The sequence below is a fragment of the Danio rerio genome, chromosome 3 (genome assembly GCF_052040795.2).
Source record: "Danio rerio strain M-AB ecotype USA chromosome 3, GRCz13ab, whole genome shotgun sequence".
In the NCBI taxonomy this organism is placed as follows: Eukaryota; Metazoa; Chordata; class Actinopteri; order Cypriniformes; family Danionidae; genus Danio; species Danio rerio.
Genome location: NC_141023.1, coordinates 44,929,369 through 44,953,529, shown reverse-complemented (window position 1 = coordinate 44,953,529; position 24,161 = coordinate 44,929,369). Strand labels below are relative to the sequence as shown.

The following is a 24,161-nucleotide window of genomic DNA, read 5'->3' as shown; positions in this document are numbered from 1 at the left end:
GTGGAATCTGTCAATCTACAGTAGTTTGGGTGCTTTTTGATATAAGAAATGGTCTCCTGAAAGATGTATATGTACATTTTTCCTTATGAAATGTTATGAATATTTTGTATTTCCTCACTTTAAAACTTAAAAAAACCTGAATCAGAATACCTTGTTAAAATCCCCAAAATAACTTGTAAATTTAAACATTATACATAGTTTTAACATTAACCCTGCACTGTGCTTACAAAAAAAATAATAATAAATTAATCAAAAAATCGTTACTGTTCTTAAAGTAAAAAAAAAAAAAACTTCCTGTACTGTAAAGTATTATCATAGTAGCCTATTTATCAATACCTAGAAATATAGGCTATATGTCATCATATTTATGTATAAATCTTTTTTGATACATTTATAAATATTTGTAGCATGTACATAGGACATTTAATTCCTCTGCGTACCTCTAGAAGGAAGCCCACGTACCACAGTTTGCGAACCACTGCTTTAAAGCTTTGTAGTCAAATCCCAATTTAACATCTAAATATAATGCAGGCTGTTCACGGGGTATTAAAAAGTAAAAAAAAAAATGATTTCTTGAATTCACAAAAATATGGTGTTGGAAGTGAATCATTTTAAACGGGTCCTAATTTTAAAAGTTGTCGAAGTTACCCAGTCGCCCCAACACCCATCCAATCACCAACAATCCATCTAAATAGTTTTTTTTTTTTTTATTGCAAAAAGATGTTTGTTTTGTAAGACATTTTACAGCGAATTATCTTGATTAAATTCCCTAATCAGGAAAATCAGGGTGTCCGCGGGGTCTTAAAAAGTATTAACAGTTGATAAATCATTCATTCATTCTCTTTTCGGCTTAGTCTCTTTATTAATCCGCGGTTGCCACAGCGGAATGAACCACCAATTTATCCAGCATGTTTTTTTTTTTTTTTTTTTTTTTTTTTTTTTATGCAGCGGATGCCCTTCCAGTCACAACCCATCTCTGGGAAACATCCCCACACACTCATTTACACTCGTACACTACGGACAATTTAGCCTACCCATTTCACCTGTACCACATGCCTTTGGACTGTCGGGGAAACCGGAGCACCCGGAGGAAACCCAGGGAGAACATGCAAACTCCACACAGAAACGCCAACTGACCCAGCCAAGACTTGAATCAGTGACCTTCTTGCTGTGAGGCGACAGCACTACCTACTGCGCCACTGCGTCGCCAGTTGATAATTCAATTAATAGAACATTAGGGCCCTTAAAAGTTACTAAAAAGTCTTAATTGTGTTTTTATTGAGGTCTTCAATTTTATTCAAGCTTTGTCCAAAGTGTTTGACTCCAAAAAAATAAATAAAACGTTAATATATTTATTTTCCTTCTATATTAACAATGGCGTGCTCGATATATACGATTGATTCAGGCCGGGGCGTGTCCTGCCAAGGTCCTCCGTCAGGATGATGTCACGTAATTTGCGACAAACGCGTGAAGATACTGTGATGCTGTTTACATGTAGTGAAACCATAGAGCAAAACAGACGTCATAATGGGAAGATGACTCAAACAAGTTTAAACAGTGCCTGAAGCCTGTCGCTGAAAACAACTGCATAATTTATTCTTTCAAGCTTAGTTTCTTCTGAGCTTATCTGAGTTCTGTTGCGTGGTTCTGCTTCATTGATTTATTTAACTACAACTGTTTATTAAGTTTAAGGTTTGATACTGATTAGAACTCGAAGTGGTGATGAGCTCTTAAAATATTCTGAGGTCTTTAAAAAGTCTTAAAAAGCTATTGAAATTACCTTTAGGTAGGTAGTGCTGTCGCCTCACAGCAAGAAGGTCGCTGGTTCAAGCCTCAGGTGGGTCAGTTGTTTCTGTGTGGAATTTGCATGTTCTCCCTGCGTTCGCGTGGGTTTCCTCTGGGTGCTCCGGTTTCCCCCACAGTCCAAACACATGCGGTATAGGTGAATTAGGTAGGCTAAATTGTCCCTAGTGAATGTGTGTGTGGGTGTTTCCCAGAGATGGGTTGCAGCTGGAAGGGCATCCGCTGCATTAAAACATGTGCTGGATAAGTTGGCGGTTCATTCTGCTGTGGCGACCCTGGATAAATAATGACACAATTCCTCATGATGATAACAGCAATATATCCCTTTCCATGATCTTTCATTTACACAAAAACTATTTACTTAAGTAGAGAGGATCTAATATTTATATATTGGCATGAAACTTGAGGTTTTTTAAATTGGAAAAAAAGTGTATAGAGTATGGAAGTTACTCAAGGTCACAGATTTTGTCATTATGTGGAATACAACATTATTTGATCATTGACAGCCTATCATACCACTGTCGATCACTCCAAACTGTAATGCTTTTATTTAATGTGCTCAAAATAAAATGTCAATAACATATTGATGGCACTTCAAAATAGAGAAGTACTTCTACTACTGCACAACTAGAGTTTTCTTGTTTTGACACGTTAAAATATGTGGTTTAGAAATAAGTAGCCGCTGTTTAGCCGCTCAGAAGTCTAAAAACTCATGCATAATGGGCTTAAAATGTCTTAAATTTCACTTGATGAAACCTGCAGAAACCCTGATATTGGTTCTAGGGGTGTGAATATATATAAGTATTCTGAAGGGTAAAATATGCAAGCCGTTATCATTTATCATGATATCATTATTGTTTTTTTTTCCTCTTAGTTTTTATTTTTTGGTTTCTAGACTGTTCTGGACATGTTAGTTTCTGGTTTCTAGAATGTCCTCTGGCCATTATATATAAATAGTTTTCTTTATGCAAGTAGAACATTCCCTCAAGGTTAGAACAACGTAGTAACAATATATTTATTACAATATTTGTATATCTTTTATTTATTTATTGTTAAGTTGTTACAAAAAACGTCCCTGCAATGTTGGTATAGTTAGTTATTGATTATAAAAATAAAAAAAAGAAAGAAGAAAAGATCCAAAAGGTAATGTTCTCATTTGGTTTCGCAAAACAAAACCAAATGTGCTAAACAGGAACCTAAAAGAACTGCTCTGTGTAAATGTGTGAAATCAATGAGTCCATATGGAAACAGGCCCTTTAATAGTAAATGTTCACAATAGGTTACAAATCAAAATAATTCATGGTTATTTGCTGGCAGTGCAACAAGATGACTTTTCAGTTGATTTTTCTAATGATGTTTCAGCAAATACCACCATTTATTCAAGTCTAAAAGCCCATGCACACGGGGACGCTTTTTGCTTGCGTTTTCCGTCGACGTTTAACGCCTTGTGACTAAATAAAGGGTGCCAATGTGATCGTGCACACCAACGTGCAAAATGCAAGGCTTAAAAGCCTCATGGTCATTTTATTTATTATTATTATTTTTTGACGCATCAAAACCTTCTCCACCAATCAGATTGGAACTTTAGTTCACATGCACGGAGCTGCTAAAGTTACAGTAAACAGCACTTGAAGAAGCACAAGTGCAAAACTGTCAATGCGAGCGCACATTGATGAAGATGCCCAGAGGCGATATGAATGTGGAGCTGCTTATTGCACTGGTGAACAATAATCATTTCTCTATTGCTAGAGCTGCTACTTGAACCATCTATGCTTGTTCGAATCGCTAGTAACTTTAACAACAAGCGTGTCAACTTTCTCTCTTCTTCTGTTACAAGCGGGTGTCATTATACATCAAACGTCAAGGAGTGATTTTGCACACTCTTCTGCTGGACGGCAGTGAAAATCACTAGGGTTTGAATCTGGAAAAAAACGTCTCAAAACGCTGACGATAAACGCAAACGAAAAGCGTCCCAGTGTGTACGAGCCAAAATCGTTCATGAAGGCACAACAAATTTAAGACCCAAAAAGTATGTTATTGTAAATATATAGTAAAAATCTATATTTCAGGGAGGTTTTTTGTCACCAGTGTACATATAATATTACAATTGCAGATATCTATATCTGAAAGCTTTCCTCTCTTCTAAATATTCCACCGTCAACAGTTGGTGGTGTTATAAAAAAGTGTATGAACTTGGAAACAACAGCAGCTTGTAAAATTACAGAGCAGTTCATAGCATTCTGAGGCTCACAATGTGAAGACCTCCAAATAAGTCAACAGCTACAGACTACAGAACGTTATGTGCTCTTTCGATGAGCTCAAGCAGAGTGTGTGAAGAACTTCATGGGTTTTCATGGCTGAGCAGCTGCGCCGTGTCTTATCACTAAGTGTAATGCAAAGCTTGTGATGCAGTAGTATACAGTAGGCCACTTCTGACTCTAGAACAGTGGAGATGTGTTCTCTGGAGTTGCCAATAACACTTTTCTGTGTGGCAAATCTGTGATCGACAAATCTGGGTTTGGCAGTTGCCTGAAGAATAGTACTTGCCTTATTGCACTGTGCTAAAGTTTTCTGGAGGGGAGATTATGGGCTGCATTCCATTCCAATTTTAAATAAGCACTTGGTAACTTCCCTAACCATATCCCCTAACCCAGGGGTGTCCAAAGTCGGTCCTGGAGGGCTGGTGTCCTGCAGATTTCAGCTCCAACTTGCCTCAACACACCTGCAAGGATGTTTCTAGAACGCCTGGTAAGAGCTTGATTAGCTAGCCCAAGTGTGTGTGGTTGGGGTTGGAACTAAACTTTGCAGGACACTGGCCCTCCAGGACCGAGTTTGGACATGCCTGCCCTTGGGGGAATCCTCTTTGTCATTTTAAAGTGTGTTCTACTTCATCAAGTGAAGGATGGAAGTTTACACGGATATACCCTCAACCCTTCGATTTTGAGCAAAGCAGCGAATATGCTTCATATGTGCATAGCATCTGTATGTTCTACAATGCAATGCGACAGTGGCTTGCATTCACAGTGTGTAGTAGTTTCCAAGTGCTTAGGGGTTTAGGGCATTCAATTTAAGCCCATTTAGATGTTCTGCCAGTAGTGGACACTTGTTTAAGATAATCAATGTCATACATCCGAGTCAACGAAACAGCAAAGTTAGTGAGGGATGTGCATAAATATTGTGACTACAACGCAAACAAGGTGTCGAGTTGTTTTTCAGGGTTTGGCTTGGAAACAGTTTGGGAGTATTCCCTTCATGTTTCAAGATGACTGCACACTAGTGCACAAAGCAAGGTCCATAAAGACATGAAGGAGCGAGTTAGTTGTGGAGGATCTAGACCAAGCGGCAACCTCCCGCTCTCCCTCAGGAAGCCAATACGGAAGTAACTAAAACTGCAATTCATGCGAAATTCCGCTAGTCGTGGCCGCTCCTGGCTCCAAAACAGAGCAAATTTCAATTGAGCCCACTGTTAGAATGGCCAACTTTACAGCAGAAAAAAAGTTGTTTACAGCCTGGAACAAAAAAGGATATTGGTTAATACAGGTAATATTACCCTTCATGACAACTGTGAGGGGGGTGAATTTTTTTATAACTCATCCGTTTTTTTTATATTAAGTTATATTAAGTTTGCATAATTAAGGGCGTGGCCACTTGAGTGACAGCTATGTCTCGCTGGTCGCCGTCACGTCACCTCAGCTGAATCCTGCAGATTAGCCACTGAACTCGGCGTATTTATCGTATTTCTGTGTTGTTTTATGTGGCTTTACACAGTCAACTGCCTTTTGGACTTGTTTCCCACAATTATTAGATGGCATGGCATGCTGAGGGCACTTAATTGTGCTCACAAACCATTCACGTGGCCTCCGTTTCCCATGTGAGTAAAGTTATATACTTATATACCATCTCTGTACATGTATTTGTTTTATTTAAGATCATTTATCGTTTATATTTATATTTAGAGCTGTAATGCACTCCAGAATCTGTCAGATTGATTAGCTGTAGGCTCTAGAACAGTCATCTGAAGCGTTGTCATACAGTGTTATGCTGGATTTCATCAATATTTCATCAACATTAACTAACACAGACCATATCTGAAGTGTTTGGAAGTAATTCGCGTTTTCCTCCTGTTGAAAAACGTCATAAGACCAATGTTTAGTGGCTCAATGTATTACAGCAGTGTTTTTAAAAGTCTAAACACTTTACTGATATTGTGTACAACCAAGCACAAGTGGTCAGAACACAAACGAGTCACAGGTGATAAAGTATTAAGCATTTCTCCCAAAGTAAAGTGTGTCTGAACCAGGTCCAAGCTAAATGCTAGCAGGTGTCTGTAGCTCCGCTCACTCTCCGCCTCTTTGCCCTTATTTGGTATCCCGCCGTGGGTGTGATGACGCGTGACCAAAATGGCGACGGTTGGCCGCGCCTATTTGTGGCTTCTTTTGCGCTCTTCAGAAACCTATGGGTGACATCACGGATACTACGTCCATATATTTTACAGTCTATGATCTAGACTGGCCAAACTCAACTCGATTGAACACCTTAGGATAAATTTGAGCGGAAACCAAGTAAGGCCTTCTCGTTCATCATCAGTGCCTGACCATGTAAAGAAGAAAAGCCAAAAGAATAGACTAACGTTCCCATAAACACACTCGTAAACTTTGTGGAAAGCCTTCTCAAAAGTGTTGAAGCTGGTTTAGCTGCAAAAAGTGGGCCAAACTTCATATTAAACCTACTTACGGTTTGGATTCGATTAAAATTGATATGCTTGTAAAGGCAGATTTCCCAAAACATTTGTCAATGCAGTGCATCTCTTCCAGGTTGAAATTTGACCCCAGTGTGTTATAAGGGTGAAGGGAAGATCTAAAACCTAATCTAAATGTATCCGATTAGTGCATAATTTCCGTAGTTTTTATTATCCGCACAGCAGGTGCATGTTCTGTTGTTGTGCACGATTGCTTGAATAGCAGCCTGAATGCTTTTTTTTTCTTTTGTTTTTTTTGCGCTGCAGCAAAAACGAGGCTATTATTTCATCTGAGGCCTCAATATAGGTTACACTTCAGCCCAAGCAAACACTTTTGAGGCCTTATCCCTCCCTCAGCATCCCAGACCTCCAGGGACGACTACAATATTTATTGTTTGCTTTTAGCTGAACTTCACTCAGTTTTCAGGCTGCTCAGCAGAGGTGAACGGCGTCTCTGAGCAAAGCGCTTCAGTAAGGTGTTCAAAAGCTCCGGCAGACCTCATACATTAGCATGTGCTTCGTTTCAAACACTTTTTCTGACTCTTTTTCTTTTTTTAAAAAAAAGCAAGACACTAAAATGCTGGGTTATTTTAACCAAAATTGGGTAAAATATGGACAAACCCAAACATTAGGTTAAATTTGGTTCTATAAATTTCCTATAAAAATAAATAAAAACATTTATATCACACCCAGAATAGATTTTTTTTAGCACTTTCCTTTTTTCATTGATTGCGTTACACAGTAAAAAAAAATCCTGATTGGCCTAAATTTTTTAAGCTGAATCAAATGAACCTTATGAGTACATTGAACTTATGTTAAACTGACTTAAAACAGCTTGTGTGACTTATAAAATTAAGTTAGAACATGATTAACTTAGTTTAATAAGTTACAATGACCTAAAACATGCTGTCAGGACTAATTGATCATATAGTTTTTAAGTGTACAGTTTTTACTTTTTTGTTAACAACTGTTTACAGAGTTTTTCAGGAAACAACATAAAACGAGACAAAAACAAGTGCAAATTTAAATCCCACCCCTGCTTGACTTCGAAAGATGATTAACTTAAAAGATTATAAATAAATAAACAAATCAATAAAATAATTTTGTAAAGATTTTAAAAAGGATGACAAAACATCAAAAGCTGAATGTCACATAACAGTTTTCACGTTAGCACCATGTATACGGGAGGTTGAGAGTTCCATCGAGAGAATTAGTGTACAGTTTTTAAAATATTTATATTTTTTAAATATGCAAATAAAGCATTGTTTCATTAAATACATGCTAATCTATATATATCTCTAGCAAAACAAAATTCAAATTCAAAAGTCTTATTATATTAGGTATCTTTTCAGTTCGATCTCATAAGGAAACTATCTGATGCTGTGTCTGAAAAGTGGCTAATTTATACAATTCCGTATGATTTCATTTGTATGAAAAAAGGAGACATGCCCCTAAACTGCACCCCTAATCCTATACCCCTCATTGGGGAATAAGCAAGTCATAATAAAATGTATTTTTGGAATATCTAATCAATTCAATGCGTGTTCAAAAAAAAGGTGAGAAGAGTTTTTCTTCAATGTCCAAAATCTTTTTATTTATTGGATACAAATGAATAATTCGATTCACAAAATTCTGTTACCCTTAATGCAATGCAAGAGTTACATTCAGGGGTGCACAACAAATTTAATTTCCTGATTTGCTCTTTTATAGGCAGTTGATATTAACAGGTGGAGTTTAACGGAATTTGTCACTTGTCAATCATTTTCCAGTCCTCCATTGGCCGCACTCATACATACATCCTCTTTTTCTACTAATTATCTGCACAACATTAAAAGCACAAAACTTGTCAACTGTAAATCTTCTGTGATCACAGGAAGTTTTGCTCAAATTCATTTTAGACAACCAGCTTCATCTGCTTCTGCAAAACTGCTTCATTAATATGCAAAACATATGAGAAATCCAGTAAACATATAACCTTTAAGCAATACAAAATGCAATTGTTTAATGAAAAGAAAAAGAGACAAAAATTATCAAAAATATTTTCCTTTTCACAACAGTACGAATGAGATCATACTAATTAATACCAATTAGAGAGTGAATCAAAAAGTTTCGAATTGCCTTGGTCTTTCGTATAAGTTTTTCAATCCATAATTACTCTGAACAATTCAAATCCTGTATATAATTAGGCATGTTATGAACAAATCCCTTGGTAACGAAAACATTCAGAAAATTCTATAGATACAAATAAAATTGTGACATTTGAACTTACACTGTTAAATTCATGGAGAGAAAAAAAATAAAAAAATTCAGAATAAAAGCTTTAAAAATATTTATTGAAATACGAACACAAATTGGTAAAGTGTGACAGATTCAGCATTATAGTGTATATTTTATTTTTCTTTACATTAGACTGAAAAACACCAACGCACTGTATTTAATTGACAGGTCTCTGCGTGAAAAAAAAAAAGTCTTCAGTGTCTCACATTAAATACAGCATCATCAGCATCACCCTTTCTCTATATTATCACTCATTCCAAATTCTGACAGCCGTTTGTGAGCGAACAGCCAAGTTCTTGTGAGTGTTGTTATCATTAGCAGCTATTTTTTTTTTTTTTTTTGAGAACTGGCAAGTGCTCTGGGTGTTGAGTGCAAATGCACAGCTGAATATTTAACATCAGCCTTATTAATTAATTCAGCCAGTCTAAAAAGAGGCTCACCTAAAGTGCTCTGTGTGTCGTTTAATCCGTCAGCGATTTTCAGATTGGAGAAGCCTCATTGATAATGTTTCATTTTTATGATTGCCATAAAGTAAATAGCTTTTCTCTTTATTGTTGTTTGGAGATTTGGGCGCTCTATAAGCTCACTCTGAAATTCTGACTATTGGCAGCGTCTCTGAAAGCTGCACAGTATTTTTAGACAGATATTTGGTGCTGCCTGGGCATGCTGAACATTGGAACGGTTTATTGAAGAAATATTTTTCAGTCAGAAATTTAAGGAAAGTTCACTAATAAATTAGTATTTTTTTATAAATTAAGAAAAAGCAGTTGCCAGTAACCTATTGTAAATCGAATACATCTAATACAATCTAAAAAAAAAAAAAAATATATATATATATATATATATATATATATATATATATATATATTTGTATTTAAAGCAACTTTTATCTTGTTTACGTATTTATACAACGGTTCTATCTAGCTTTTGAATCTGATTGGTTGATAGCTGTGATATATTCTGCCAGTAACAGCACTCGTACTGCCTTTTCACCCTCTTCCCTTGTGTATTACTCTGCCCACATATAGCAACAAGCAGAGGACACTCTACAGTTTGACAAATAATGCAGCTGTTGCGCAATGTAATATTCACGTAAGCGCTGAATATTTGCGACACTAATTTACGAGTTTACTAGTGATAGTTAACCTGTAATACGACAACACGTTGTGGAAGTTGTTTGTACTCACTGTCCGTCTCCTTATTTAATTACTGCGTGCCCTGTGCAACAAATAAAGCTAAACACAGAACAAGACATGGTGTCAGAAGACAAGTTTAATTTTATAATGGATTTAGCTGGAGTACCATCACCGCACATGAACTGGGAATCGTCTAATTTACCAGACGCATCGAGAAAATTCAGACAGCATGCAGAGCTCATGTTTGCGGGTCCACTGAAGAAAAGGGGAGAAGATGAAAAGTGCAGCTATTTGCTCCTATGGATAGGAGAAAAAGGAAGAGATAAATTTAACACCTGGGCGCTGACAAGGTACTGCAAACATACTATGACAAGTATGAAGCATATGTGATGCCCAAAACGAACATATTCTTCGCCAGATATAAATTTCATGAGCGAATACAAGAAGCAAATGAAAGTTTTGAGCTATTTGTATCTGAGCTAAGACTATTCGTGAAAGACTGTGCTTATGCAGACAGTGAGGAAATGCTCAGAGATCGCATTTTGTTTGGCAATAACTCTCCTCGAGTGCGAGAGACACTACTGACGGTTGGTTCCGAGTTAACGCTAGACAAGGCCATGGACATAGCCAGATCGCATGAAGTTGCACAAGCTCAGCTCAAAATGTTCCTAAACAGCGCATACAATCCCCGCGATGAAGTGCTGCACGCTGTCACCACACAGAGAGAGTCACAGAAGAGAGCAAAGAAAGCTGAAGTGAAAGCTTCACATCGCAGCAGCAATGACGTCACGGAGCGTGGCAGAAGTTGCGGTTACTGTGGCAACCAGACTCACGGTCCATCTGAGAAATGCCCTGCTAAAGGTAAACAGTGTGGCAAATGTGAAAAACGTAACCATTTCGCCAAAGTATGTCATTCTGCTTACAAAAGGAATATGTATGCAGTGAGCAGAGGTTTCACACTGTGAAGAAGACCCACCTGCAGAGGTTTTTGTGGTCTCACAAACACCAGGTGACATGGAACAAGCATTTGGAGACATACTACAAGGAGTAGAGGAAACTGAAGTTAGTTTCAAGTTGGACACTGGAGTGCAGGTAAATGTCATTCCACTGCACACATTTGATACTAAAAGCTAAATGCAAACTCTCACCGACTAAACACAGTCTCACTGGATTTGGTGGTCAAGTGCTCACAGTAAAAGGAACATGTGCACTGCCATGCAGATAGAAGGACAGAGAAACTCTGTTGAACTTTTACATAGTCAATACGCAAGCACCGCCCATGTTAGGTCTAAAAGAATGCCAGTTCTCTCAGTAAATGCACTTAAATAGGACAAAAGCATCATGGAGGAATATGCTGATGTATTCGATGGCATTGGATTATTCCACAATCCATCTGAAATCCGATGCAACTCCAGTCGTGTATCCTCCAAGACGGCTACCTCTGGCCCTATTAGGCAGACTGAAAGAAGAGCTGCAAAATATGGAGAGACGAGGGTAAGAGAGGCCACTGACTGGGTAAATGCACTCATAGTTGTGGAAAAACAGCAAACCGGCAATCTCAGAATACGCTTATACCCCCGTGACAGGCACGTGCACACATAGGGCTCAACCTGTGCAGTGCACACGCCCTTTTTAGTCTTGAATAGAAAGTGCCCTTTCAAAGTGATCTGAAGTGCACTAGCCTCACCTCCCGCTCTTTAGTTTTCGCACGACAAATCCCTCCCCCAACCCCCTTCCCCCCGCTATTCATTTCGATCGCGACAACAACCACCCTAACCCCACCCCTGTTCAGGGTACTGGACAATCAAACTGACAGAGGAGTCATCTAAGCTAATGAAATTTAACACTCCATTTGGAAGGTACCGATTTTGACGTCTCCCATTTGACATCATTTCCGTACAGGATGAATTTCAACGCAAAATTGATGAGATGTACGAAGGTCTAAGGCACAGGTTTAAACTAAGTTTCAAAAGGGCCGCAGCTCTGCACAGTTTAGTTTCAACCCTAATTAAACACACCTGATCAAACTAATTGAGTCCTTCAGGCTTGTTTGAAACCTACAGGTAAGTGTGTTGGAGCAGGGTTGGAACTAAACTGTGCAGGGCTTCGGCCCTCCAGGAATTGAGTTTGACACCCCTGGTCTAAGGGGTGTCGTTGCAATCGTCGATGATATCCTGGTATACGGACAAACCAAAAAGGAGCATGATGACAACTTGCACGGGATGTTGCAAAGATTTCGTGAGAAAGGTGTAAAACTCTACCCTGAGAAAAGCATTGTGAGTGCTACTGAGGTTCGCTACTTTGGTCACTGGTTTTCTGCTGAAGGAATCAAGCCGGATCCCGAAAAGGACTTAGCGATCAAAAACATAGAGCCACCAAAGAGCAAAGCAGAGCTCGAAACAGTCCTGGGCATGATAAATTACTTGTCAAGTTTGCTCCCTGTTTATCGAACATTAATGCGCCACTTCGTCAACTGCTTAAACAGTCCAGTGAGGTCAAATTGGATTCTCAGCATGATGATGCATTCAAAAAAATGAAAGACCTCATAACTAAGGAACCTGGACCAGTTCTTGCATAGTATGACCCGCAGAAAAAAACTGCACCTTCAAGTGGACGCATCGAAGTATGGCCTTGGATTAGTCCTACTTCAGGATGGAAAGCCGTTCAGTTATGCATTAAGGTCACTGACTGAATGTGAGGTGAGCTATGCTCAAATAGAAAAGGAGCTCTATGCGGTCCTATTCTGCTGCAAGCATTTTCATCAGTATGTTTATGGCCGTGAAGTCATAGTAGAGTCTGATCACAAGCCACTTGAATCAGAAAAAACCTCATGTTGCAGCTCCGCCGCGACTCCACAGAATGATTCTACAACTCCAGAAATATGACATCACTATCATACAGCGACCAGGAAAGAAGATTCCAGTGGCAGACACCCTCTCTAGAAAATCCATAGAGACAGAGCACGACAATCTCAGCAAAGGAATGGACATGCAAGTCCACATGGTACATAAAAGCTTACCAGTCAGTGACACAAAACTGCAACAGATCTGTGCTGAGACTGAATCACACAGCCAGCTCATTCGGCTGAAGCAAGTGATTCTGAATAGATGGCCTGGAGAGAAGAAGAAGTGCCCTGCAGACGTCAGCGATTTCTGGAACTTCCGAGACGAACTCTCATTGACTAATGGAATCATTCTCAAAGGTGAGAAAATAGTCACACCCACCTCACTCAGAAAAGAAATGCTCACACGCATCCATGTTGGTCACATGGGTGTCGAAAAGTCCAAGCAAAGAGCATGAGATGTGTTATTTTGGCCGGGAATGTGTAAGCAAATAGAACACATGGTTGAAACGAGTGATACTTGCCTGGGGCAACGTCGTTCAAACACTAAGAAGCCCATGATTTCTCACGAAATACCAACCAGACAATGGCAAGTCGTAGCTTCAGATCTTTTCACACAGAAAGATTCTATCATGTTCGCACATCAGATGCTCAGGTGTATTGTAGAAACCAACGTCAGTACAAAAGAGGAAGCTATGGAGCCTTGCGGTTCTGCAAACATTGAAGAAAATCAAAACAGCAATACATCACCAATGTTTTCGGTACATGCTGAAATACTAGCACAGCATTTAAAAGTCAGAGAGGTACAGCCCATACAATACCTTACCAGTAACCGGCAACACATTGTGGAATAAAAGCTGGAAGTTGTTGGTAATCACTGTCCATCTCCTTATTTAATTACTGCAACAAATAAAGCTAAACACAGAACAAGACAGGCAATATAATGTACTTTTGAATGTTTAGATTGCAACTATGCAATTTATAAGGATGGTGCCTATTTAAAAATGTGTATAATTTCTGAGAGACAGCCCATTGGTTTTGAGCAAAGACAGTTGACGATGTTCATCTACAAGATGGCGACAGGGACCGCATAATAAGCCCTTAGAGTAAACCAGCGTAATTTCAAACTACAGCTGATCAAAGCATTATTTCACAGGTAAATTACTTTTGTCGATCTCTCTCTTTTGTATGTTGTAGTGCTGTATTATACCATAGTAATATTGTGATCTCCCGATTGCAACAGAGAAATACTGGGAAATGTCTCTAGACTGATGGCATTTCATGCCGTTCAGCCTTATAATCTTAAAATGTCAGCAAAATCATGTTTAGTCATCACTTTGGACATTATGCTAGAATCATTCAAATACTAGCTCTAAAGTGACGTTTGTGAAGTAACAACAGTTTCTGCTGTTCTGATATCAGCTGCTGATGTGAGGGAGTAGGTAGGTAGGCTACTTTATTTATACCTGATGGTGTATAAGGTGTTTGGTTTGCAGTCAAGAGTCCTCATCTCATAACAGTGGAAAACAAAAAAGCTCACATAGTAACAACAACAAATGAACATTAAGACATAAAACATAAACATAAAATCACTTATAAAGGATAAATAAATAATCACTTAACAAGTTCAATTCAGTTAAAAAGTGTCATTTTGTGGGTGTGTACACAGGTCGTTATTTTAGGGGTATGTTGCTTCACAGGAAAATTAGTTTCGACTTCCTGCCCAACTTAAGGGGGCGGAGCCAAGAGCTCCCCCATTTTGTGTAAGGCAACAGACAGGCAGAGAGAGAGAAGCAGCATGAGTGAGCGGACCAGCATTCAGCCGTTTATGTACGACCCATAGTCACAGACCAAGCAGAGACAACCAAATCATTTGTGTCTTTGTATAGTTTTACAGCCAACTGTGTGCTAGTTTAAAGTTCCAAGCTTGTACACCGAGACTGATAACCACACACACTCTGAATTAACTTTGACTGAGTCTATAACTAAAGGGCATCACACACCGGATGCGCCGCTCAGAGCCGCAACACGGCACACCAGATGCGCACATTCGCATGTTATTTAAAATAAAACTATTCGGATGGCGCTCTGTTGTGCAGCAAAAATATTAACAACAAAATGCAAATGGCTGAAGTTTAAGGAAGACGCAATGAAAAGTACACGTTTGCAAACCCACCTAAAGTTACAAACGATTATGTGGTGAATGTTGATCTTGTGTTGAGCCCAATGAGCCTTACATCTAAAAATAGAGCAAGGGTGTTTTTTTTTTGTTTTTTTTGGTGACATGGCTTTGACTCGCACGGAAAATGGCAGACGTGAAACAACAAACTAATGATAGGGTAATGCGCGCCTGTCAATCAATATTGGTAGGCAGGGGGACCGCACTCCTACATCAAGCTGCGGTCGATCCCAAAACCACTACAATTGGTCCACCATTTTTATGTTGTTAAATTGAAAAAAAAAGGACTGGGTGTGTTTACATCACCACAATATGATGGTCTATACCAGGGGTCACCAACCTTTTTGAAACTGAGAGCTACTTCTTGGGTACCGATTAATGTAAAGGGCTACCAGTTTGATAAACACTTCTTTAAAAAAACAAATTTTCTCAATTTACTTTTAATTATATTTTATTATTAATAATTAATGATATTCATCTATGTGAAGATACTGATCATGTTAATGATTTTTCACAATAGTTGTCAACAATGATTTAACAAGGAAACAGATATATATCAATATGCAACACTTCATTTGTCTGAAATAGTTTTTAAAGTTTTTTTATATACAGTATAACTTAATTTCATTTTCAGTTTTACATCAATGCAAGTGTGATGTAAAAAGAATAGCTACACAAATATTAGATGCAGCTTTCTGGTATGTTGTGCTATGGTGAGCTATTTTTAGAGCAGGCCCGCGAGCAACTCATGTGATCCTCACCGGCTACCAGGTGCCCGCGGGCACCATGTTGGTGACCCCTGGTCTATACACTATTCCTACACATAATATCTGTCCAAAGAACTTTAAAAGTAGATTTTTTCACCATAGGTTCCCTTTAAATTTGAATTAGTGATTCTCTTTAGCTGCCTGGTGTAAACAGCCTCTAGATTGGCAAGTGACACCTCGATCAGCTTACTGGACCAGTAAGCTATTTGATTTAGTGAGTTTTTATTCTTGACAGAGAGATTCCCAAACCATGACACCTAAGCAAAAGATAAAACGGTTTCAAAAAAAGCATTGTAAAATGGCGGAAGAAAGTAGTTCCTCTTGCAAAAGGATTTTTAGTCTTCGTGTTTGATTTTCTTTTAGATACACACGATTGTAGCGTTGAACTGTTGTATAAACACAATATCACACACGTAGCAATGGAATGTGGCTGTATATCGTCACTGGTGGGGCACTCGGCCAATGCACTCCTCCCACCAGTACCGATATACAGCCACATTGCACTGCTACTTGAGTGATATTCCTCATTTACAGTGCTGTATACCTTTACTGTAAAATATACAGTAATATTCACAGTGCAACTTTGAAATACAGTACTGCATAACTGTCCTACAGTAAAGTACAGTTTATATTACAGTTAAATTTGGTGTAATTTACAAAAAAATTACAGTGTAAAGATATAGATAGCTCATACACTGTTAACAATGTCCTGTAAAATTTACAGTACTGGCAGCACTTTGCCATTAACTTACATCAATTACAGCAAAAAAAAAAATAAAAATAATAATAATAATAATAAAATAAATAAAAAGCCGTATCGACATTTAAAACAACATTTATCTTGCTGTATGTGTATTTAAAGTATTTCATATCTTTACTGTAAAATATACTCATTTTTACAATACAACTTTAAAATAGTTTATCATATTGCATATTCGTCCTACATTAAATTACTAAAGTTCATATTGCAACTTACTAGCAGCACTTAACTGCCAGTAACTTACTGTAAATCTATTTCATCGAAAAATGCCATGTCTACATTTAAAGCACCATTTACCTTGCTTTATGTGTATTTAAAGTATTGTATTTCTTTCTTGTAAAATATACAGTAATTTTCAAAAAGCAAATTTAAAATACAGTACCATACAACATAATTGTCCTACAGTAAAATTGAGTTCTTATTACAATTAAATACGGCATAACAAAAGTCGTTAAAAGTGGAAGGAGATACACTGTTATCAATTTCCTCTGGAATTTACAGTAACTTACTGCCACCAGTAAATACAATGTAATTTACAGTGAATATTAATTGCTTTACAACAGGGGTCTTTAAACTTTTCAGCCCACGACCCCTAAAAGAACAATTCCAGTGACCCTCACTATTTTTTAGACCCCCACTATGCTCGGAAGAAGTGATAAACATACAAATATTGCACACACATCAATAGGAACTATATAAACATGATCATATTGACAACACATAAAAAAACAAACAGTCTAACAACCATATAATCTTTTTATAATTATTGTTCATTTGTTTAATTTAATATTATGTCACCTAGTAAGATTGGTGGGCACAATGTATTCAGCACAAGACCATTCTTGGTATAATTTTAGAGACCGCCATTTGGAGATCATCATCAATGTTAAGTTGTGTCGTAATCCAGCAATCCAATATATAAAGAACTGAAAGGCTAGTGGCTTTTTATTTGCATGTTTTTTATTTTATATTATGTAACTAATAACTATTAAGTATATATTAAATGTATTATAAGTTAAAAGCTATTTTTATCTTCCTTAGGTTATGGATAAAATATGGTAATTTTAATAGATTATTAACATATATGAGATTTTTGGAAATCACCAAGCGACCCCCACTCATTGTCTCGCGACCGCACTTTGGGAACCACTGCTATATAACATTCAATTAAAGGGAAATGTTAAAATTAAAATGATAAGAAAATGAAATTTTCATATTATTACATTCTAGTAAATGAAATTATATAAAATATGTAAATAAAAATACTACTAATAATAAATCAGTCATAAAATAGTTATAGCAAAAAAGCCACAGTCAAAATGGCAGGGTCAAGAAAACTTCATTAATTGTAATACTTAAAATTTTAAAATTTTACTACTTTTAAATTTTTGGTAATTTTCTTTAAAATCTACCAAAAATCTATGAATGTGAATTATTTTAAACTTAAAATTAATTAGTATATTTGGCTGCACTTTGATCCTCAAATAGAGTCTCTTAATATTCAGTCAAATGATGATTTTTTAGTGAGTGTTTCTAAGCTAACATGAATTAATTATGAGCATTTAATAATCATAGTTCAACATTTACTAATGCAACATCCAAATTCATGCTTGTAAACGGTAGTTGATAATATGCGATGAGTTAACATGCACTAACAATGCATGAATTTCATGTTAACTAATATGAACAAATACTTTAATAAATGTATTGTCCGTCGTTTGTTCATGTTAGTAAATATATTAACTAATAAAACCTTGTTGTAAAGTGTTATCAAAAATACACTAGTAAAAAATATTACCTTAATTATTGTTACATTAACATTTCCTCCTTAAAATCCTTATTTGATCCATTAAAAACCACTATTGATTTTTCAGAAAGGTGATGTAGTTACGATATCTTCCAGCAGGAGCTAATGTGGCGCTTCCAGCATAGCCAACAATCTTAACCTTTACCTGTGACCTCATTCAGGCTGACCATGACATTTGAGTTCACCGCATCACTGCAAATCCCAACACACAATCCTAGAAGCAACCGTTTACACGTCCCCTGCCGATCTGCATTCTGATCACTGCGCTCATCACCATTCTGGCTGATTGTGTTGGCTAATTATGACAGTTAGTGGTGTGGACTGAGAGAGTCATTCACAGGCCATTAGAGCTCAGGCCATGAGGTGAAATCATCTGTCAGATCCTCTCAAAATCCCCCCCGTCCACATAACACAAGCCCTCAGACAGCAAACTATAGAGGAGGACCCCGGATGCTCAGACTAGTGTGACTTAATAGAATGTAAATGATGCATATTACTGAAATGAGACCCTGAATCACTAAACCGGTCTTATGTCTCTCTGGTATATTTGTAGGAATGGCCAAAAATACATTGCATGGGTTGAGGAAGCGAGTGTGCTATCTTTATGCCACCTGAATAACCTAGTTTAGGTGAGTAGATGTTATGGGTTAAATATATACACTGTAAAAATATGTAGATTAGCAGGTTTTAGATCTCTCCTAGAGCTTTCCCCCTGTTTATTTATGGTTTTAAATTGCATTATGGGACCATGATCTTACTTATTGATAAACTTTTAACCTTGAAAAGTTCAGTGAATTGACTGTTATTAACATTTTTAACAGTTTAAAGTGATATATACAAAAACATTGTAAAAAGCTGCCAATACATTTTCTGTTATTTTACAGAATTATTTATTTCTAGATTATTTCTTAGACAATATATTTTTTCAAACTACTAAAATGTGATAAAAATCATTTTGTCAAACTGTAGAGTTGAATTTTCAACGTCAAAAGTAAACAGAGATCAAGCTCACATAATGCTATTCACAAGTGTAAATGAACAGAAAACACGTGTAAAGCACAAAATATGAAAACTGTTAACATGTTTTTTACAGTAAATTCTAATCATACTTGACAAATGGGGCAGACAGAAATGTATTTAGAGTTTTGTGGGTTTAACGTGTATGAAATGCAGGAATTAATATCAACTTCCACCTAAATAAATGAGCTTTATAAAGTTAACTGGCGTCTTTTCGCAGAGTAAGGGCTGAGTGATATGACAGTGCATAAACATGCATTCTACATGTGTTTGTTGCCTCATTACAAATGAACACATGTCTGTTGCCTCATTACAAACATATGACATATGAATGTAACAATATATATGTAAACTAACAAAATATTTATGTAAACAGTCATTATGCTTCTTCGGGGTGGCATTGAATAAGCGTGTAATCCATATATCCTATATTTTGTGTTCTGACGAAGTGTAAACACTTCATTGTTGCCTGCCTGCCTTTTCACCAAAGTGCCCCTTTATGCATTGATCATAAAGAATGGGCTTTTTGTGATGAGAAGCACATTTTCAAAATGATTTACTAAGGGCCGGGAGCGTTTTGTGTGCTGATTATGTGTCCTGCGTGCCTCACGTTTTAACCGCCGTTGTACAGTGTGAGCTCGCAGTTGAAAAAAAGTCAACTCTGAGCAGAAAATGTGATACAGCAGTCAAATCATTTTCATTCTCCAATCAAACGAAAGCAGAGGCGGGGTTTCTGTTGAGGTGACAGCAGTGTTTTATGTTGTCAAGACGACTACAAAGACTTTTAAAGCCGGAAGAGAGACTAATGGTCACTGTTTTGAGTTAAACGGAGCTGTATGATTTCACAAATTTATCACAATATTGTTGAAGAGCCCCTATTGTGCATTAAAAAGGCCATATTTTGTTTTTGGGGGTCTCCAAAAACAAGCTAATATGCAAAAAAAAAAAAAAAAAAACACTTTCATTGTCTTATAATATGCATTTACTTTTACCTAATTATCCCAGTGACTCCCACATGATTTGTTCAGAGATTCATTTGTTCCAAACCCCTCTTTAGCCTAATGCTAATCTAGGCTGATTGGTCCGATTGTGATTGGTCAACTGTGTTGAGCGAGAGACAGAGAGAAATGCCCACCATGGCTTATCAACATTGTTAAAGTAGTCTGAGTGCAGAGTATATGTATGAGCCCAATGTAGGAGTGCATTAAAGCAATGCAGTCAAACACCACCAAGCTGAACTATTTTGAAACTTGACCGGCGTGTGTAGGAACAGCTGACGATGGCCAGAGCCATGAGAAACGACAGAGGATTAAGAGCTCAAAACCACATAAATCCGTAAACAAAGCGGTACGCGTTGCGTTTTCAATGTGCATTTAGACACAATTTTAGATTATAAAGAGTTGACAAGATACAGCACAAGCCGTGTGGAGCAATTAAAAGTAACAAAACACAATTTAATACATAATTTACAAGCTAGAAAAAACAAGAAAGCAACCATTTTAATGGCACTTGGAAAAAACTGATCCATGAACTGTGTACTGATAAAGTTCCCATCAAGCTCTGACAATTCCCATACATCTATAGTCTTTTCTGATCCTTCCTTTAACAAACGGCAGACTAATCCTCTGTGACAGGATAGAATATTGCATTAATCACCAGAACGTTCACTCATTAATGTTCACTTATCTTCAGTCATGATCAGTCTCACACACACCCACACTCTGCTAGTGTTTGAAGGGAAAGGAGCGTGTACGTTTTACCGGATCTGACACAGAACATATTTGGTCTTGTTTCATACTGACGTCAATTCGAACGAGCAAAAGAACCGGACAAACGACAAATTATTTAAAGGACTCTTAAGTCGAATCTTTGATTAAAACATGATGCACTTTCAGATTTAAACCTCAGCTGGATGTTTTCATTCACTTAGAGCTGTGTAACACACTGCATAGAAGGTCATTTTCAAAAACCCTTAACAGGGGCTTTTTAAATATTACAATTATAACAATATTAACAGCAACAATCGTACACAATACACAGCTGATTGAGTCAATGCCATAGTGACATAAAAAGCCAACCAAAAAAAAAATAAAAAATTAAAAAAAACAGTGCGGTGCACCTCGCGTTTTCAGATTTGAAAACCGTGTTTGGTGTGATCGACTCCTTATTTTTCCTTATTGGGACAGTTCACCTAAAAATGAAGATTCTGCGAAACCTGTAACCACTGTATTCCATATTAAGAGAAACAATTAATATGGAAGTCAGTGGTTACAGGTTTTCTTTTTATTTTGCTCAATAGAAGAAAAAAAGACTCAAAAAGTGATTTGAAACAAATCAAGGGTGAGTAAATGGTGGCAAATTTTTCATATTTGGGTGAACTATCCCTTAAAAGCTCATCTAATTTATAAAATAAGAGTCCCACATACATAGTAAGTACAATAGAAGTTTAGGTAAACTTTAAAATAAGGAGAAATCTCACTAGGAAAAACGGTGGTCAATTAAATGCAGCCCGAGGCGTGCATATTAATGATCCCCTGCAGATCGCCCTGTCTGTGTTTCACCAGGATTTTTTCACTCATGGGATGTATACGAGAACGAGGAAATAATAATGTTTGAGGTCAATAGCATGTCCTGAACTCAATTTTTTTTAGCGAATTCAAATTTTTTAGCTATGCCAAGGTATATTTAGATTTCCATTTTATGACACCTTTAAGCCATACAAGTCTTAATTCCCAGCATTCCCTTTAAATCCGCATAGCAAGCTCTGCACTTTAGTTTCTCATGAGGTAAGATTGCACTTATACCTAGTGCTTTAATTGCACACTTAACATGATCTGGAGATCTTCTGAAGCTGTGAGATATAAAGAACAAACCTGCAAACCACTCTCGACTGTTTCACATCTAACCTCAGCGAAGGCAGAAATAAACAAGACCATCAAATTATGCTTATTTACCTTTGAGATGCAAATTTGCTACTTTTACGCCGCTCCTGTAGTCAAGGGCAGAGGGACGATGAAATGATGAAAAAATGTGTTGAATACCGATCAACAGAGGTCCCTTTGTGCACATGCTGACCTCTAACCAGGACTGCGCTAAGAAAGATAATGCACTGGTCTCATTAGAGCGACGGGACTGGGGGAAAAAAGAAAAGAAAATTGTTTCAATATGACCAACAATAATTGCTGTTAAATCATCTGGAAAACCTTTGATAAAAGGTTTGTTCACCCAAAACATGAACATCCTAATCATTTATTCATCTTCATGTTGTTCCAAAGCCATAAATAAATAAATAATCTCACAGTAAAAACAACTCAAATTATTTCCCTCAACATTTTCAAAGGAGGTAACATAAAGATGCTGAAACTAACACTGGATACCTGAGGTACTTTTATCTGTATGCTTAAATTTGCTAGCATGGCTTTCTGCCATGTATTTTTTGCATTATTTTTCATAAACAATTGTTTCCAAGATAGTGCTTATCAAAATAATTTTTGAAAAATAGGTAACTTTATTTTGATGGTCCATTTGAGTGTTAGTAGACTGTCTGCTTAATATTTGCTGATACTGCTCCTTCAACAGACATTTAACTGACTAGAAGAAACTTAGCAAGTTCATGTCAACTTACACTAACCCTAACCCCAACCTAACAGTTTACTTATAATCTAATGAGAATTAGTTGGCATGTTGATGCAATGTAACTTAATTCAACAAACGGACCATAGAAATAAAGTGTGACCCAAAAATAGGCTTAACATCATGCAGTGAGCTTCTCAACAAGGTCATCTGTAGCTTAAATTGCATGAGCCCTTTATATTTCAATGGATTCTGACTGGCTGACAGTATTGTATTGTTTATTAGCAGAACCAAATCACTCTGAAAGTCATCTCATGTATAACATTTCTCTACATCTTTATTGTTATAGTTGTGGTCTGCTGGTGTTTTACATTCAGAGCAGTTTTTTCCTAGAAATCTTTATCATTATCTTTATAGGTATTGTGCTTGGTGTAAGCCTGTGCTTGTCCTTAATGGGCCTACTTAGAGATAGCTTAATGGCTTGTTTCCACTGAGTGGTATGGTACGGTTTTCTATGCTTTTATGGTTGTTTAAACTGTCAAAAGGAACCAAAAAGCAAATCATACTGTACCACATTTTGGGTACCCTTTTGAAAGGATACCTAGCACAACAAAAGGGTACCAAAAGGCGGAGCCGGTGAATGGTATTGGTTCACAGAGATATGTCACTAGCGTGTGCACAAGTCAAGAGAATGAAAACTAAGCACCGCCATTTTTAATACACAGCCGAGACACTACACCGTAATACTATATACATACAACGAGTCATGGTCAATCCGAGCTCAAACTAACTTTGTCGTCGTCTTGATAAACAGCCATAAAAGAGCAGAGTCTACCCTGTGCCCCGTAGTTGTTTACAAGCCAGTCTAAAGCAAGAGTGGTTTTGCTTTGCCGGGAGAACTTGCGTTCGTGTCTACATTTGAAATAACAAACTTCTTGAGCTGATGATAATAACGTGCGCATGATTATTGAAGTGCTTCTGACATCCGATCCTTTCAGAAATGCACAAACGTGAGAGTGACATGCGAAAAAACAAAGAAGCCATACAAAACAAAGGAGCAAGTGATTCTTTCAGCAACATAAAACATGTTCAAACTGCCATGATTAACTATTATCATCACCTTTTGGACTATTATGAACTCAGAATGATGGAATTACTTTCTAACAAGAGGTAACGTGCTGGTGAAGGTTATTTTACATAATCGCAGACATTACAGTTGGCTATTTCACACTCATTGATCTGCAGTTATAATTAAATCTTGT

The 24,161-nt window shown here is 37.2% G+C and overlaps 1 long non-coding RNA gene across 1 annotated transcript in view; it reads right to left on the bottom strand.

Annotated features, from left to right (window-relative positions):
• The window catches only part of LOC141381271 (uncharacterized), an 86,575-nt gene extending 64,196 nt beyond the window's left edge, over positions 1–22,379 (bottom strand). The window contains exon 1 of the long non-coding RNA XR_015481136.1: positions 22,281–22,379. This is a non-coding gene — a long non-coding RNA (uncharacterized LOC141381271). The remainder of the gene's footprint in view (positions 1–22,280) is intronic.
• Positions 22,380–24,161: the final 1,782 nt, after the last annotated feature.